This window comes from Procambarus clarkii, chromosome 73, assembly GCF_040958095.1.
Source record: "Procambarus clarkii isolate CNS0578487 chromosome 73, FALCON_Pclarkii_2.0, whole genome shotgun sequence".
Classification (NCBI taxonomy): Eukaryota; Metazoa; Arthropoda; class Malacostraca; order Decapoda; family Cambaridae; genus Procambarus; species Procambarus clarkii.
This window is the reverse complement of record NC_091222.1, coordinates 386,739-404,446: the sequence shown is the minus strand read 5'-3', so window position 1 is coordinate 404,446 and position 17,708 is coordinate 386,739.

Genomic DNA, 17,708 nt, shown 5'->3' with positions numbered 1-17,708 from the left:
GAGTGTGTATATCCCTGTGAGTGTCCGGGTGAGTGTGAGTGCCCCCGTGAGTGTCCGGGTGCGTGTGTGTCCGGTTATACCTGTGGGTCCAGGAGGCCATCTGTGTCCCCTCAGATGATCTCCCTTATCACAGTCTATGGGTGTGTGTGAGTGTGAGTGCCCCTGTAAGTGTTCGGGTGATGGTGTGTGTGTGTGTGTGTGTGAGTGTCCGGGTTTATGTGAGGTTTGGTTCCAGGGAAACATCCTTCCCCCCCCCCCCTTCCCATATCTCCTCCCTTATTCCCACCGTGGGTTCGAATCCCAGGTGATTAGACCTGCTCTAGGTCCATGGATCCAAGGTATCCATCCGTGATCCCAACGGATTTTACCCCTTCCCCACTTTCCAAGGGCCAGGCCAATTCCAGCTATCCAGGGAACCTGTCGAAACAGAGGCAGCTACAGGAGGGGACACACAAATATTTGTGCCCTGCAGTTACACACCCGTTCCGACAGACTCGATCGCAATCTATCCAGATGAGAACACGTTCTCTTCCGACTAGACCACGCTGGAGTCGCTATATGTCTCAAATTTGGTTCCTTTATTTATAGTTAGTATTTTTGGTGAATTAATTGATTTGTTTTAATTTTTTATTGACTTAGGTAGAACGATTTGGGGGGTTAGGGGGGGGGGGGGTTTGTGTGTGTAATGGATTGTCGAGATCGTGGTTGGTTAGTATTTATCTAGTTGTGTTCACCTAGTTTTGCTTGCGAGGGTTGAGCTCTACTCTTTCGGCCCGCCTCTCAACTGCCAATCAATCAATTATTACTAACTAATAAAAAACATTCCACACACACACCCAGGAAGCAGCCCGTAACAGCTGTCTAACGCCCAGGTACATATTTACTGCTAGGTAACAGGGGCATCAGAATGATAGAAACTCTGCTGATTTCCGTTTGTTCCACCACCGGGGGATCGAATGAGCTACGATTACGAGTCGAGAGCGACGTCCACTCAGCTATAAAGCCCCCTAGTTTGTGAATTGGTGCAAAAGATAATTTGGGAGAGGTTAAGGGAAAGGAATGATGTTTGGTGGCTTTGAAAGCTTTGGATGGGAGGGGGGTTGCCAGTTATGAATTAAAATTGTTAATTATTTAAGATAGGATATATATGCAAAAGACGTTGCGAGATATAATAAAAAAAGTGTTTCTGACTGAGGTTAGGTACTGTGTGATTAACTTGTATGTTAGGAAAAAGAATACTTATTAGAAACTTAGATGATCTTTTGAAATGTTTCTTAGCAAATAGTTGCAAATTATTGTGTGAAAAGCATATGGTTCCTCTACCCTACACAAACACACGTGAGCACAATTAGTCCACAGGATTCAGAGAGAGTGAGAGTGAACAGCGAAATAGTAACAAAAAATGTGACAATGAGGGGAAACTATGTCATTCAAACGTTAACCATATAAATTACAGTAACACTAACCGAGCGTCCACATACATCTTCCAATCAATTTACATAAATAAACATTCACTAATATATTCCTTTAAAATGGACACACGCAGATAGTTGCAGTACACATGTCAGTTCAATTACTGGTACACATAAACACTCATAGCTGGACGTGTCTGTCCATCTTGACAATAGTAGACATGTAACAAAAAATGTGACAATAATGGGAAACTATGTCATTCAAACGTATAAATGTTAACCATATAAATTACAGTAACACTAATCGCGCGCACACGTACTTATGTCAATCAATTTACATAAATACACATTCACTAATGTGTACCTTTAAAATGGACACATACAGATAATTACCGTACACATGTCAGTTCAATTACAGGTACACATACACACACATAGCTTCACGTGTCTGTCGGTCTTGACAATAGTACACATGGATACGCACACAAAACAGTCCATTATCAATTAATGTGTTTGTGTGTGTGTATTTATTTTCTCCTTGTATTTACTATATGTATCTGCAGAATCGAGTTATTAGCTCTTGGACCCGCCTATCAAATATATGTATTTTTCCTTTTTTTATATCTACTACATCTATTTCTCTCTAACACACACACACACACACACACACACACACACACACACACACACACACACACACACACACACACACACAAACATGCCAAAACTAGAAGACAGAAGAAAAAGAGGTGATATGATCACTACATACAAAATAGTAACAGGAATTGATAAAATCGACAGGGAAGATTTCCTGAGACCTGGCACTTCAAGAACAAGAGGTCATAGATTTAAACTAGCTAAACACAGATGCCGAAGAAATATAAGAAAATTCACCTTCGCAAATAGAGTGGTAGACGGTTGGAACAAGTTAAGTGAGAAGGTGGTGGAGGCCAAGACCGTCAGTAGTTTCAAAGCGTTATATGACAAAGAGTGCTGGGAAGACGGGACACCACGAGCGTAGCTCTCATCCTGTAACTACACTTAGGTAATTACACACACACACACACAGACTGGAGGCCTACCGTCTAAACGGAGAGAGTTCGTTGGTTATAATCCTAATGGTCCCATATCGAATCTCAGTTGATGCAATAGCAAATCGACAGATATTCTTTAACCTGATTCGCCTGTTCACCGGCTCCCCTCCGACCGGGGAGCCAATCGGCAGAGCGGACAGCACACTGGACACTGGACTTGTGATCCTGTGGTCCCGGGTTCGATTCCGTGCGCCGCCGAGAAACAATGGGCAGAGTTTCTTTCACCCTGTGCCCCTGTTACCTTGCAGTAAAACAGGTACCTGGGTGTTAGTTAGCTGTCACGGGCTGCTTCCTGGGGGTGGAGGCCTGGTCGAGGACCGGACCGCGGGGACACTAAAGCCCCGAAATCATCTCAAGAAGAACCTCAAGAGATAAGCACAAATGAATCCATCAATGGATCCATCTTACCTATCTACTTATATCTGTCAATCCATCAATCTATCTTCCCATAACCAACCATTTATCATTATATACATTTATATTCCATTTATCCGTCCATCAACTCTTCTGTCTATCCATCTATCTACTCATATGTCTTTCCATCCATCAGATAGACGGATGCATCTATGCATCCCTCTATCCGTCAATGTATATATTTAGCAATCAATGTAAACATCCATCTATCTACTTATATAAATTTTCCTTTAATCCCTGTTTCACCTGCACCACTCCCCCCTGTTTCTCCCTCTGCATCCCTATTTCACCTGCACCACTCCCCCTGTTCCCCCATCCCCATCCCTGTTTCACCTGCACCACTCCCCCTGTTCCCCCATCCCAATCCCTGTTTCACCTGCACCACTCCCCCTGTTCCCCCATCCCCATCCCTGTTTCACCTGCACCACTCCCCCTGTTCCCCCATCCCTGTTTCACCTGCACCACTCCCTCTGTTTCTCCCTCTTCATCCCTGTTTCACCTGCACCACTCCCCCCTGTTTCTCCCTCTTCATCCCTGTTTCATCTGCACCACTCCCCCTGTTCCCCCATACCCATCCCTGTTTCACCTGTACAGCACCCCCTGTTCCCCCCCTCTTCCTCCCTGTTTCACCTGCACCACTCCCCCTGTTCCCTCTCTTCATTCCACCTCTAAATCCCGTATCCTCCCCCCCCCCACCACAACCTTTGCACCTCTTCCTTTAACTTAAATCAGGACCAATAACTTCTTTATGTGTTTAATTTAGGTTTTTTCTAAGTACGAAAAAGTCTTCAGCCATCTCAAGCATTATTTTACAATTAACTTTAATTAAATTGGTAGGGGGGGGGGGGAGTGATAAGAATAATTAATAATTATTCCTAAATCCTTTAGCTAAAGTCAACACTGACCAACCTATGCCCGTTCCCTACCCCAGACCATTCCCTCTACAAATACATTAATTTAGTAATAATAAGCCTTAATAATATATTAATAAATAAATTTTAAAATAAATCTGTGTATGGCTGCAGCCTCCAGCATGTGGCCTCATTACATAGACAGACATTCTCTTTATATATATATATATATATATATATATATATATATATATATATATATATATATATATATATATATATATATATATATATATATATATATATATATATATATATATATATATATATGACAATGTCAGACCACAGAGGAAAATGAATCAGGAATTTCCTTAAGTACTTTCGTATATTAAATACATCTTCAGAAGGAAGCTGTATTTGATTCCTTCTGAAGATGTATTTAATATACGAAAGTACTTAAGGAAATTCCTGTTTCATTTTCCTCCGTGGTCTCACATTGTCACATTCTTAATCACGTGTTTATTTTTGTGATATACATATATATATATATATATATATATATATATATATATATATATATATATATATATATATATATATATATATATATATATATATATATATATATATATATATATATATCAATTTACATAAATAAATATTCACTAATATATTCCTTTAAAATTGACACAAGCGGATTAAGGCGTCCTGTACATTCCAGTTGCATTGCTCCTGGCAGTATGGGTTCGAGTCACTTCTGGCATGTGAGTTTTCAGTTGCATATAGTCCTGGGGACCATTAAGGCTTGTTCGCATGCATATATATATATATATATATATATATATATATATATATATATATATATATATATATATATATATATATATATATATATATACATATATGTCGTACCTAGTAGCCAGAACGCACTTCTCAGCCTACTACGCAAGGTCCGATTTGCCTAATAAGCCAAGTTTTCCTGAATTAATATATTTTCTTTAATTTTTTTCTTATGAAATGATAAAGCTACCCATTTCATTATGTATGAGGTCAATTTTTTTTATTGGAGTTAAAATTAACGTAGATATATGACCGAACCAAACCGACCCTACCTAACCTAACCTAACCTATCTTTATAGGTTAGGTTAGGTTAGGTAGGTTAGGTCGTCGAAAAACAATTAGTTCATGAAAACTTGGCTTATTATGCAAATCGGGCCTTGCATAGTAGGCTCAGAAGTGCTTTCTGGCTACTAGGTACGACATATATATATATATATATATATATATATATATATATATATATATATATATATATATATATATATATATATATATATATATATATATATATATATATATATATGCGGAAAATCCACAGAGAAATATGAAACGAGGTGAACGTTTCGGCTTTGTTAAAGCCTTTGTCAACACCAGACTGACTAAGGAGAAGGGAGAAGGGGGGAAGATATATAGGCCGACACCTGACCACCCCATCCCAAGGGTTGGTCAGGTGTAATTAACCAAAAACAGGTATAGCTTAGCTTAGAATGGTCAAAGAGGATTAAGCGGTCAGAGAATAAGGATGAAAGATTAAAGAAAAGCCTCATGAACACACAATATATGAATATACAATTTTAATGAGACGTTGTAAGCCTCTCTATCTTTAAGCCTCTTTAAAATTGTATATTCATATATTGTGTGTTCATGAGGCTTTTCTTTAATCTTTCATCCTTATTCTCTGACCGCTTAATCCTCTTTGACCATTCTAAGCTAAGCTATACCTGTTTTGGTTAATTACACCTGACCAACCCTTGGGATGGGGTGTTCAGGTGTCGGCCTATATATCTTCCCCCCTTCTCCCTTCTCCTTAGTCAGTCTGGTGTTGACAAAGGCTTTAACAAAGCCGAAACGTTCACCTCATTTCATATTTCTCTGTGGATTTTCTGCATAAAATGATCAGTGTTTTGTGATCGTCAATTGCATATATATACATATATATATATATATATATATATATATATATATATATATATATATATATATATATATATATATATATATATATATATATATATATATATATAAATATATTTTTTTTTTTTAAATCTGTCATATTTGTAAATTAAATAATAAATATTTAATTATTAAATTTAATTTAATTTGTTTTATTAATATAATTAATAATTAATTAGATTTTTTTTAAAATCTGTCATATTTGTAAATTAAATAATAAATATTTAATTATTAAATTTAATTTAATTTGTTTTATTAATATAATTATTTAATAATTTAAAAAAATAATAATTTATTAAAAAACATTAATTTGATTACTTATTAAATAAAATTAAATAATAAATAATAAATTAAATATTGATATATACTTGTGTGTCCAGGAGGCTATCTGTGTCCCCTCAGATGGTCTCCCTTATCACAGTTTGTGTCTATGGATGTGTGTGAGTGTGTATATCCCTGTGAGTGTCCGGGTGAGTGTGAGTGCCCCCGTGAGTGTCCGGGTGCGTGTGTGTCCGGTTATACCTGTGGGTCCAGGAGGCCATCTGTGTCCCCTCAGATGATCTCCCTTATCACAGTCTATGGGTGTGTGTGAGTGTGAGTGCCCCTGTAAGTGTTCGGGTGATGGTGTGTGTGTGTGTGTGTGAGTGTCCGGGTTTATGTGAGGTTTGGTTCCAGGGAAACATCCTTCCCCCCCCCCCCTTCCCATATCTCCTCCCTTATTCCCACCGTGGGTTCGAATCCCAGGTGATTAGACCTGCTCTAGGTCCATGGATCCAAGGTATCCATCCGTGGGCCCAACGGATTTTACCCCTTCCCCACTTTCCAAGGGCCAGGCCAATTCCAGCTATCCAGGGAACCTGTCGAAACAGAGGCAGCTACAGGAGGGGACACACAAATATTTGTGCCCTGCAGTTACACACCCGTTCCGACAGACTCGATCGCAATCTATCCAGATGAGAACACGTTCTCTTCCGACTAGACCACGCTGGAGTCGCTGTATGTCTCAAATTTGGTTCCTTTATTTATAGTTAGTATTTTTGGTGAATTAATTGATTTGTTTTAATTTTTTATTGACTTAGGTAGAACGATTTGGGGGGTTAGGGGGGGGGGGGGTTTGTGTGTGTAATGGATTGTCGAGATCGTGGTTGGTTAGTATTTATCTAGTTGTGTTCACCTAGTTGTGCTTGCGAGGGTTGAGCTCTACTCTTTCGGCCCGCCTCTCAACTGCCAATCAATCAATTATTACTAACTAATAAAAAACATTCCACACACACACCCAGGAAGCAGCCCGTAACAGCTGTCTAATGCCCAGGTACATATTTACTGCTAGGTAACAGGGGCATCAGAATGATAGAAACTCTGCTGATTTCCGTTTGTTCCACCACCGGGGGATCGAATGAGCTACGATTACGAGTCGAGAGCGACGTCCACTCAGCTATAAAGCCCCCTAGTTTGTGAATTGGTGCAAAAGATAATTTGGGAGAGGTTAAGGGAAAGGAATGATGTTTGGTGGCTTTGAAAGCTTTGGATGGGAGGGGGGTTGCCAGTTATGAATTAAAATTGTTAATTATTTAAGATAGGATATATATGCAAAAGACGTTGCGAGATATAGTAAAAAATGTGTTTCTGACTGAGGTTAGGTACTGTGTGATTAACTTGTATGTTAGGAAAAAGAATACTTATTAGAAACTTAGATGATCTTTTGAAATGTTTCTTAGCAAATAGTTGCAAATTATTGTGAGAAAAGCATATGGTTCCTCTACCCTACACAAACACACGTGAGCACAATTAGTCCACAGGATTCAGAGAGAGTGAGAGTGAACAGCGAAATAGTAACAAAAAATGTGACAATGAGGGGAAACTATGTCATTCAAACGTTAACCATATAAATTACAGTAACACTAACCGAGCGTCCACATACATCTTCCAATCAATTTACATAAATAAACATTCACTAATATATTCCTTTAAAATGGACACACGCAGATAGTTGCAGTACACATGTCAGTTCAATTACTGGTACACATAAACACTCATAGCTGGACGTGTCTGTCCATCTTGACAATAGTAGACATGTAACAAAAAATGTGACAATAATGGGAAACTATGTCATTCAAATGTATAAATGTTAACCATATAAATTACAGTAACACTAATCGCGCGCACACGTACATATGTCAATCAATTTACATAAATACACATTCACTAATGTGTACCTTTAAAATGGACACATACAGATAATTACCGTACACATGTCAGTTCAATTACAGGTACACATACACACACATAGCTTCACGTGTCTGTCGGTCTTGACAATAGTACACATGGATACGCACACAAAACAGTCCATTATCAATTAATGTGTTTGTGTGTGTGTATTTATTTTCTCCTTGTATTTACTATATGTATCTGCAGAATCGAGTTATTAGCTCTTGGACCCCGCCTATCAAATATATGTATTTTTCCTTTTTTTATATCTACTACATCTATTTCTCTCTAACACACACACACACACACACACACACACACACACACACACACACACACACACACACACACACACACACACACACACACACACACACAAACATGCCAAAACTAGAAGACAGAAGAAAAAGAGGTGATATGATCACTACATACAAAATAGTAACAGGAATTGATAAAATCGACAGGGAAGATTTCCTGAGACCTGGCACTTCAAGAACAAGAGGTCATAGATTTAAACTAGCTAAACACAGATGCCGAAGAAATATAAGAAAATTCACCTTCGCAAATAGAGTGGTAGACGGTTGGAACAAGTTAAGTGAGAAGGTGGTGGAGGCCAAGACCGTCAGTAGTTTCAAAGCGTTATATGACAAAGAGTGCTGGGAAGACGGGACACCACGAGCGTAGCTCTCATCCTGTAACTACACTTAGGTAATTACACACACACACACACAGACTGGAGGCCTACCGTCTAAACGGAGAGAGTTCGTTGGTTATAATCCTAATGGTCCCATATCGAATCTCAGTTGATGCAATAGCAAATCGACAGATATTCTTTAACCTGATTCGCCTGTTCACCGGCTCCCCTCCGACCGGGGAGCCAATCGGCAGAGCGGACAGCACACTGGACACTGGACTTGTGATCCTGTGGTCCCGGGTTCGATTCCGTGCGCCGCCGAGAAACAATGGGCAGAGTTTCTTTCACCCTGTGCCCCTGTTACCTTGCAGTAAAACAGGTACCTGGGTGTTAGTTAGCTGTCACGGGCTGCTTCCTGGGGGTGGAGGCCTGGTCGAGGACCGGACCGCGGGGACACTAAAGCCCCGAAATCATCTCAAGAAGAACCTCAAGAGATAAGCACAAATGAATCCATCAATGGATCCATCTACCTATCTACTTATATCTGTCAATCCATCAATCTATCTTCCCATAAACCAACCATTTATCATTATATACATTTATATTCCATTTATCCGTCCATCAACTCTTCTGTCTATCCATCTATCTACTCATATGTCTTTCCATCCATCAGATAGACGGATGCATCTATGCATCCCTCTATCCGTCAATGTATATATTTAGCAATCAATGTAAACATCCATCTATCTACTTATATAAATTTTCCTTTAATCCCTGTTTCACCTGCACCACTCCCCCCTGTTTCTCCCTCTGCATCCCTATTTCACCTGCACCACTCCCCCTGTTCCCCCATCCCCATCCCTGTTTCACCTGCACCACTCCCCCTGTTCCCCCATCCCAATCCCTGTTTCACCTGCACCACTCCCCCTGTTCCCCCATCCCCATCCCTGTTTCACCTGCACCACTCCCCCTGTTCCCCCATCCCTGTTTCACCTGCACCACTCCCTCTGTTTCTCCCTCTTCATCCCTGTTTCACCTGCACCACTCCCCCCTGTTTCTCCCTCTTCATCCCTGTTTCATCTGCACCACTCCCCCTGTTCCCCCATACCCATCCCTGTTTCACCTGTACAGCACCCCCTGTTCCCCCCTCTTCCTCCCTGTTTCACCTGCACCACTCCCCCTGTTCCCTCTCTTCATTCCACCTCTAAATCCCGTATCCTCCCCCCCCCCCACCACAACCTTTGCACCTCTTCCTTTAACTTAAATCAGGACCAATAACTTCTTTATGTGTTTAATTTAGGTTTTTTCTAAGTACGAAAAAGTCTTCAGCCATCTCAAGCATTATTTTACAATTAACTTTAATTAAATTGGTAGGGGGGGGGGGAGTGATAAGAATAATTAATAATTATTCCTAAATCCTTTAGCTAAAGTCAACACTGACCAACCTATGCCCGTTCCCTACCCCAGACCATTCCCTCTACAAATACATTAATTTAGTAATAATAAGCCTTAATAATATATTAATAAATAAATTTTAAAATAAATCTGTGTATGGCTGCAGCCTCCAGCATGTGGCCTCATTACATAGACAGACATTCTCTTTATATATATATATATATATATATATATATATATATATATATATATATATATATATATATATATATATATATATATATATATATATATATATATATAATATATATATATATATATATATATATATATATATATATATATATATATATATATATATATATATATATATATATATATATATATATATGACAATGTCAGACCACTGTAACGACCGCTCCCCTCTGTAATAACCGCGGCCGCTATTGTAATAACCCAATGTTCCCCAGTATTAATCCTGTTATCTTGTGATCTCTCATAATCGTACTATACGCTCTCTATTGTAATTCTCCGTCTTTCTTCACTCAATACCCCAGCTTAACACTGTTACAGTCCAGCATGACCCCTCACTGGACTGCCACGTATATAAGAGGAATATTAAATGAGGAAGATAAACCAAGGACAAGGGTTATTAGTTAAAAAAAAAAACAATAACAAAACACATTTACACTGCCACCACCTTCCTGACCAACCATACCTGAATGTGTCAATCACCGATCCCCCAGGAAGGCAAGGAATCAGTAACCATGGGACTCCGGGTAATATGAATTTCAGTAATAAATTTTGGAAAATTAGTTTGTGTAATTTACGTTACTTATTTGAATCCAAGGGCAACTTTAGTATCTATTACTAGTAGGAGAACATGGGGGCTTCCAATACAACACCTAAAAATGACAAAGTAGCAAAATATATCAAAGGGGAGTTAAGTGAATACCACTGGACAAGCTATACCATTTATTTTATGAAACATGTAAATTAAGACAATTTGAACACATCACCTATTCTATTTCCCTAGAGGCACAATGGATATTTACCGAGGACACAAAACTCAAGTGCACTATACCTTAAATACCCGCACCACGGCCAAGATGTTGATGGCTGCCCTCAGCCCCGAGGATACGGGCTTGCGGCCCTGTTCCTAATACCCTCCCAAGACACACTAATGAAATTTAGTTTTTCCAACTTCAAAGGGGAGTTAAGTGAATACCACTGGACAAGCTATACCATTTATTTTATGAAACATGTAAATTAAGACAATTTGAACACATCACCTATTCTATTTCCCTAGAGGCACAATGGATATTTACCGAGGACACAAAACTCAAGTGCACTATACCTTAAATACCCGCACTACGGCCAAGATGTTGATGGCTGCCCTCAGCCCCGAGGATACGGGCTTGCGGCCCTGTTCCTAATACCCTCCCAAGACACACTAATGAAATTTAGTTTTTCCAACTTATTGCTGGGAAGGATTACTCCTCCCACCATCTAATACAGCCCCAGGGCTCCACCCATTATTTTGGCACTGGCCAACCATTTAACACGTAGGCCTGAGGTCTGACTCTCTAGGGCCAATAAGGACTTGGCCCTTATCTCAGGCCAATCACCTTCACTGATCTGTCGTGGAAAGCTACATGAATTTCTGAAGATTGAGTCAGCTCTCCCCAGCTAGAGAAGGGGTACAAGGCGCGTCTATGGAGCCCAGGCACCTGCGAGCAATGTTTACAAAACTGATAATTTATGTTCAAGCCTGTCTCCTCTAAGATAGGAGTAAGGACATTTGACTCTGCCTGGTATGGGGAAGGCCGCTGCTGAGAGGGACAGAGAGGGATGAAAGGGGGTGGAGAGGGAAATATCTGAGTGGGGAAGTTGAGTGGGAGAAGCCAAGGTATCCACGACCACCCTACCCTCAGGTCAACCTCTTGACCCTGACAAAATGGGCGACAGGGGGGGGGGAAGAGGAGAGGAGACGAATGACGGCCAAGGGGAGGGGAGAAGGAAGGAGGGGAGAGGGAAAAGGAAAGGAGGGGAGAAGGGGAGGGAAAAGAGGGGAGAAGGGAGAACCAATGATCTGAGCCCCAGATCATTACACCACAGAGGAAAATGAATCAGGAATTTCCATAAGTACTTTCGTATATAAAATACATCTTCAGAAGGAAGCTGTATTTGATTCCTTCTGAAGATGTATTTAATATACGAAAGTACTTAAGGAAATTCCTGTTTCATTTTCCTCCGTGGTCTGACATTGTCACATTCTTAATCACGTGTTTATTTTTGTGATATACATATATATATATATATATATATATATATATATATATATATATATATATATATATATATATATATATATATATATATATATCAATTTACATAAATAAATATTCACTAATATATTCCTTTAAAATTGACACAAGCGGATTAAGGCGTCCTGTACATTCCAGTTGCATTGCTCCTGGCAGTATGGGTTCGAGTCACTTCTGGCATGTGAGTTTTCAGTTGCATATAGTCCTGGGGACCATTAAGGCTTGTTCGCATGCATATATCTATATATATATATATATATATATATATATATATATATATATATATATATATATATATATATATATATATATATATATATATAAATATATATATATATATATGTCGTACCTAGTAGCCAGAACGCACTTCTCAGCCTACTACGCAAGGCCCGATTTGCCTAATAAGCCAAGTTTTCCTGAATTAATATATTTTCTTTAATTTTTTTTTTATGAAATGATAAAGCTACCCATTTCATTATGTATGAGGTCAATTTTTTTTATTGGAGTTAAAATTAACGTAGATATATGACCGAACCTAACCGACCCTACCTAACCTAACCTAACCTATCTTTATAGGTTAGGTTAGGTTAGGTAGGTTAGGTCGTCGAAAAACAATTAGTTCATGAAAACTTGGCTTATTATGCAAATCGGGCCTTGCATAGTAGGCTGAGAAGTGCTTTCTGGCTACTAGGTACGACATATATATATATATATATATATATATATATATATATATATATATATATATATATATATATATATATATATATATATATATATATATATATATGCGGAAAATCCACAGAGAAATATGAAATGAGGTGAACGTTTCGGCTTTGTTAAAGCCTTTGTCAACACCAGACTGACTAAGGAGAAGGGAGAAGGGGGGAAGATATATAGGCCGACACCTGACCACCCCATCCCAAGGGTTGGTCAGGTGTAATTAACCAAAAACAGGTATAGCTTAGCTTAGAATGGTCAAAGAGGATTAAGCGGTCAGAGAATAAGGATGAAAGATTAAAGAAAAGCCTCATGAACACACAATATATGAATATACAATTTTAATGAGACGTTGTAAGCCTCTCTATCTTTAAGCCTCTTTAAAATTGTATATTCATATATTGTGTGTTCATGAGGCTTTTCTTTAATCTTTCATCCTTATTCTCTGACCGCTTAATCCTCTTTGACCATTCTAAGCTAAGCTATACCTGTTTTTGGTTAATTACACCTGACCAACCCTTGGGATGGGGTGTTCAGGTGTCGGCCTATATATCTTCCCCCCTTCTCCCTTCTCCTTAGTCAGTCTGGTGTTGACAAAGGCTTTAACAAAGCCGAAACGTTCACCTCATTTCATATTTCTCTGTGGATTTTCCGCATAAAATGATCAGTGTTTTGTGATCGTCAATTGCATATATATATATATATATATATATATATATATATATATATATATATATATATATATATATATATATATGTCGTACCTAGTAGCCAGAACGCACTTTTTGGCCTACTATTCATGGCCCGATTTGCCTAATAAGCCAAGTTTTCCTGAATTAATATATTTTCTCTAATTTTTTTCTTATGAAATGATAAAGCTACCCTTTTCATTATGTATGAGGTCAATTTTTCTTTATTGGAGTTAAAATTAACGTAGATATATGACCGAACCTAACCAACCCTACCTAACCTAACCTAACCTATCTTTATAGGTTAGGTTAGGTTAGGTAGCCAAAAAAGTTAGGTTAGGTAGGGTTAGGTAGGTTAGGTAGTCGAAAATCAATTAATTCATGAAAACTTGGCTTATTAGGCAAATCGGGCGTTGCATAGTAGGCAGAGAAGTGCGTTCTGGCTACTAGGTACGACATATATATATATATATATATATATATATATATTTTTTTTTTTTTTAAATCTGTCATATTTGTAAATTAAATAATAAATATTTAATTATTAAATTTAATTTAATTTGTTTTATTAATATAATTATTTAATAATTTAAAAAAATAATAATTTATTAAAAAACATTTATTTGATTACTTATTAAATAAAATTAAATAATAAATAATAAATTAAATATTGATATATACTTGTGTGTCCAGGAGGCCATCTGTGTCCCCTCAGATGGTCTCCCTTATCACAGTTTGTGTCTATGGATGTGTGTGAGTGTGTATATCCCTGTGAGTGTCCGGGTGAGTGTGAGTGCCCCCGTGAGTGTCCGGGTGCGTGTGTGTCCGGTTATACCTGTGGGTCCAGGAGGCCATCTGTGTCCCCTCAGATGATCTCCCTTATCACAGTCTATGGGTGTGTGTGAGTGTGAGTGCCCCTGTAAATGTTAGGGTGATGGTGTGTGTGTGTGTGTGTGAGTGTCCGGGTTTATGTGAGGTTTGGTTCCAGGGAAACATCCTTCCCCCCCCCCCTTCCCATATCTCCTCCCTTATTCCCACCGTGGGTTCGAATCCCAGGTGATTAGACCTGCTCTAGGTCCATGGATCCAAGGTATCCATCCGTGGGCCCAACGGATTTTACCCCTTCCCCACTTTCCAAGGGCCAGGCCAATTCCAGCTATCCAGGGAACCTGTCGAAACAGAGGCAGCTACAGGAGGGGACACACAAATATTTGTGCCCTGCAGTTACACACCCGTTCCGACAGACTCGATCGCAATCTATCCAGATGAGAACACGTTCTCTTCCGACTAGACCACGCTGGAGTCGCTGTATGTCTCAAATTTGGTTCCTTTATTTATAGTTAGTATTTTTGGTGAATTAATTGATTTGTTTTAATTTTTTATTGACTTAGGTAGAACGATTTGGGGGTTAGGGGGGGGGGGGGTTTGTGTGTGTAATGGATTGTCGAGATCGTGGTTGGTTAGTATTTATCTAGTTGTGTTCACCTAGTTGTGCTTGCGAGGGTTGAGCTCTACTCTTTCGGCCCGCCTCTCAACTGCCAATCAATCAATTATTACTAACTAATAAAAAACATTCCACACACACACCCAGGAAGCAGCCCGTAACAGCTGTCTAACGCCCAGGTACATATTTACTGCTAGGTAACAGGGGCATCAGAATGATAGAAACTCTGCTGATTTCCGTTTGTTCCACCACCGGGGGATCGAATGAGCTACGATTACGAGTCGAGAGCGACGTCCACTCAGCTATAAAGCCCCCTAGTTTGTGAATTGGTGCAAAAGATAATTTGGGAGAGGTTAAGGGAAAGGAATGATGTTTGGTGGCTTTGAAAGCTTTGGATGGGAGGGGGGTTGCCAGTTATGAATTAAAATTGTTAATTATTTAAGATAGGATATATATGCAAAAGACGTTGCGAGATATAGTAAAAAAAAGTGTTTCTGACTGAGGTTAGGTACTGTGTGATTGACTTGTATGTTAAGAAAAAGAACACTTATTAGAAACTTAGATGATCTTTTGAAATGTTTCTTAGCAAATAGTTGCAAATTATTGTGAGAAAAGCATATGGTTCCTCTACCCTACACAAACACACGTGAGCACAATTAGTCCACAGGATTCAGAGAGAGTGAGAGTGAACAGCGAAATAGTAACAAAAAATGTGACAATGAGGGGAAACTATGTCATTCAAACGTTAACCATATAAATTACAGTAACACTAACCGAGCGTCCACATACATCTTCCAATCAATTTACATAAATAAACATTCACTAATATATTCCTTTAAAATGGACACACGCAGATAGTTGCAGTACACATGTCAGTTCAATTACTGGTACACATAAACACTCATAGCTGGACGTGTCTGTCCATCTTGACAATAGTAGACATGTAACAAAAAATGTGACAATAATGGGAAACTATGTCATTCAAACGTATAAATGTTAACCATATAAATTACAGTAACACTAATCGCGCGCACACGTACATATGTCAATCAATTTACATAAATACACATTCACTAATGTGTACCTTTAAAATGGACACATACAGATAATTACCGTACACATGTCAGTTCAATTACAGGTACACATACACACACATAGCTTCACGTGTCTGTCGGTCTTGACAATAGTACACATGGATACGCACACAAAACAGTCCATTATCAATTAATGTGTGTGTGTGTGTGTATTTATTTTCTCCTTGTATTTACTATATGTATCTGCAGAATCGAGTTATTAGCTCTTGGACCCCGCCTATCAAATATATGTATTTTTCCTTTTTTTATATCTACTACATCTATTTCTCTCTAACACACACACACACACACACACACACACACACACACACACACAAACATGCCAAAACTAGAAGACAGAAGAAAAAGAGGTGATATGATCACTACATACAAAATAGTAACAGGAATTGATAAAATCGACAGGGAAGATTTCCTGAGACCTGGCACTTCAAGAACAAGAGGTCATAGATTTAAACTAGCTAAACACAGATGCCGAAGAAATATAAGAAAATTCACCTTCGCAAATAGAGTGGTAGACGGTTGGAACAAGTTAAGTGAGAAGGTGGTGGAGGCCAAGACCGTCAGTAGTTTCAAAGCGTTATATGACAAAGAGTGCTGGGAAGACGGGACACCACGAGCGTAGCTCTCATCCCGTAACTACACTTAGGTAATTACACACACACACACACAGACTGGAGGCCTACCGTCTAAACGGAGAGAGTTCGTTGGTTATAATCCTAATGGTCCCATATCGAATCTCAGTTGATGCAATAGCAAATCGACAGATATTCTTTAACCTGATTCGTCTGTTCACCGGCTCCCCTCCGACCGGGGAGCCAATCGGCAGAGCGGACAGCACACTGGACACTGGACTTGTGATCCTGTGGTCCCGGGTTCGATTCCGTGCGCCGCCGAGAAACAATGGGCAGAGTTTCTTTCACCCTGTGCCCCTGTTACCTTGCAGTAAAACAGGTACCTGGGTGTTAGTTAGCTGTCACGGGCTGCTTCCTGGGGGTGGAGGCCTGGTCGAGGACCGGACCGCGGGGACACTAAAGCCCCGAAATCATCTCAAGAAGAACCTCAAGAGATAAGCACAAATGAATCCATCAATGGATCCATCTACCTATCTACTTATATCTGTCAATCCATCAATCTATCTTCCCATAAACCAACCATTTATCATTATATACATTTATATTCCATTTATCCGTCCATCAACTCTTCTGTCTATCCATCTATCTACTCATATGTCTTTCCATCCATCAGATAGACGGATGCATCTATGCATCCCTCTATCCGTCAATGTATATATTTAGCAATCAATGTAAACATCCATCTATCTACTTATATAAATTTTCCTTTAATCCCTGTTTCACCTGCACCACTCCCCCCTGTTTCTCCCTCTGCATCCCTATTTCACCTGCACCACTCCCC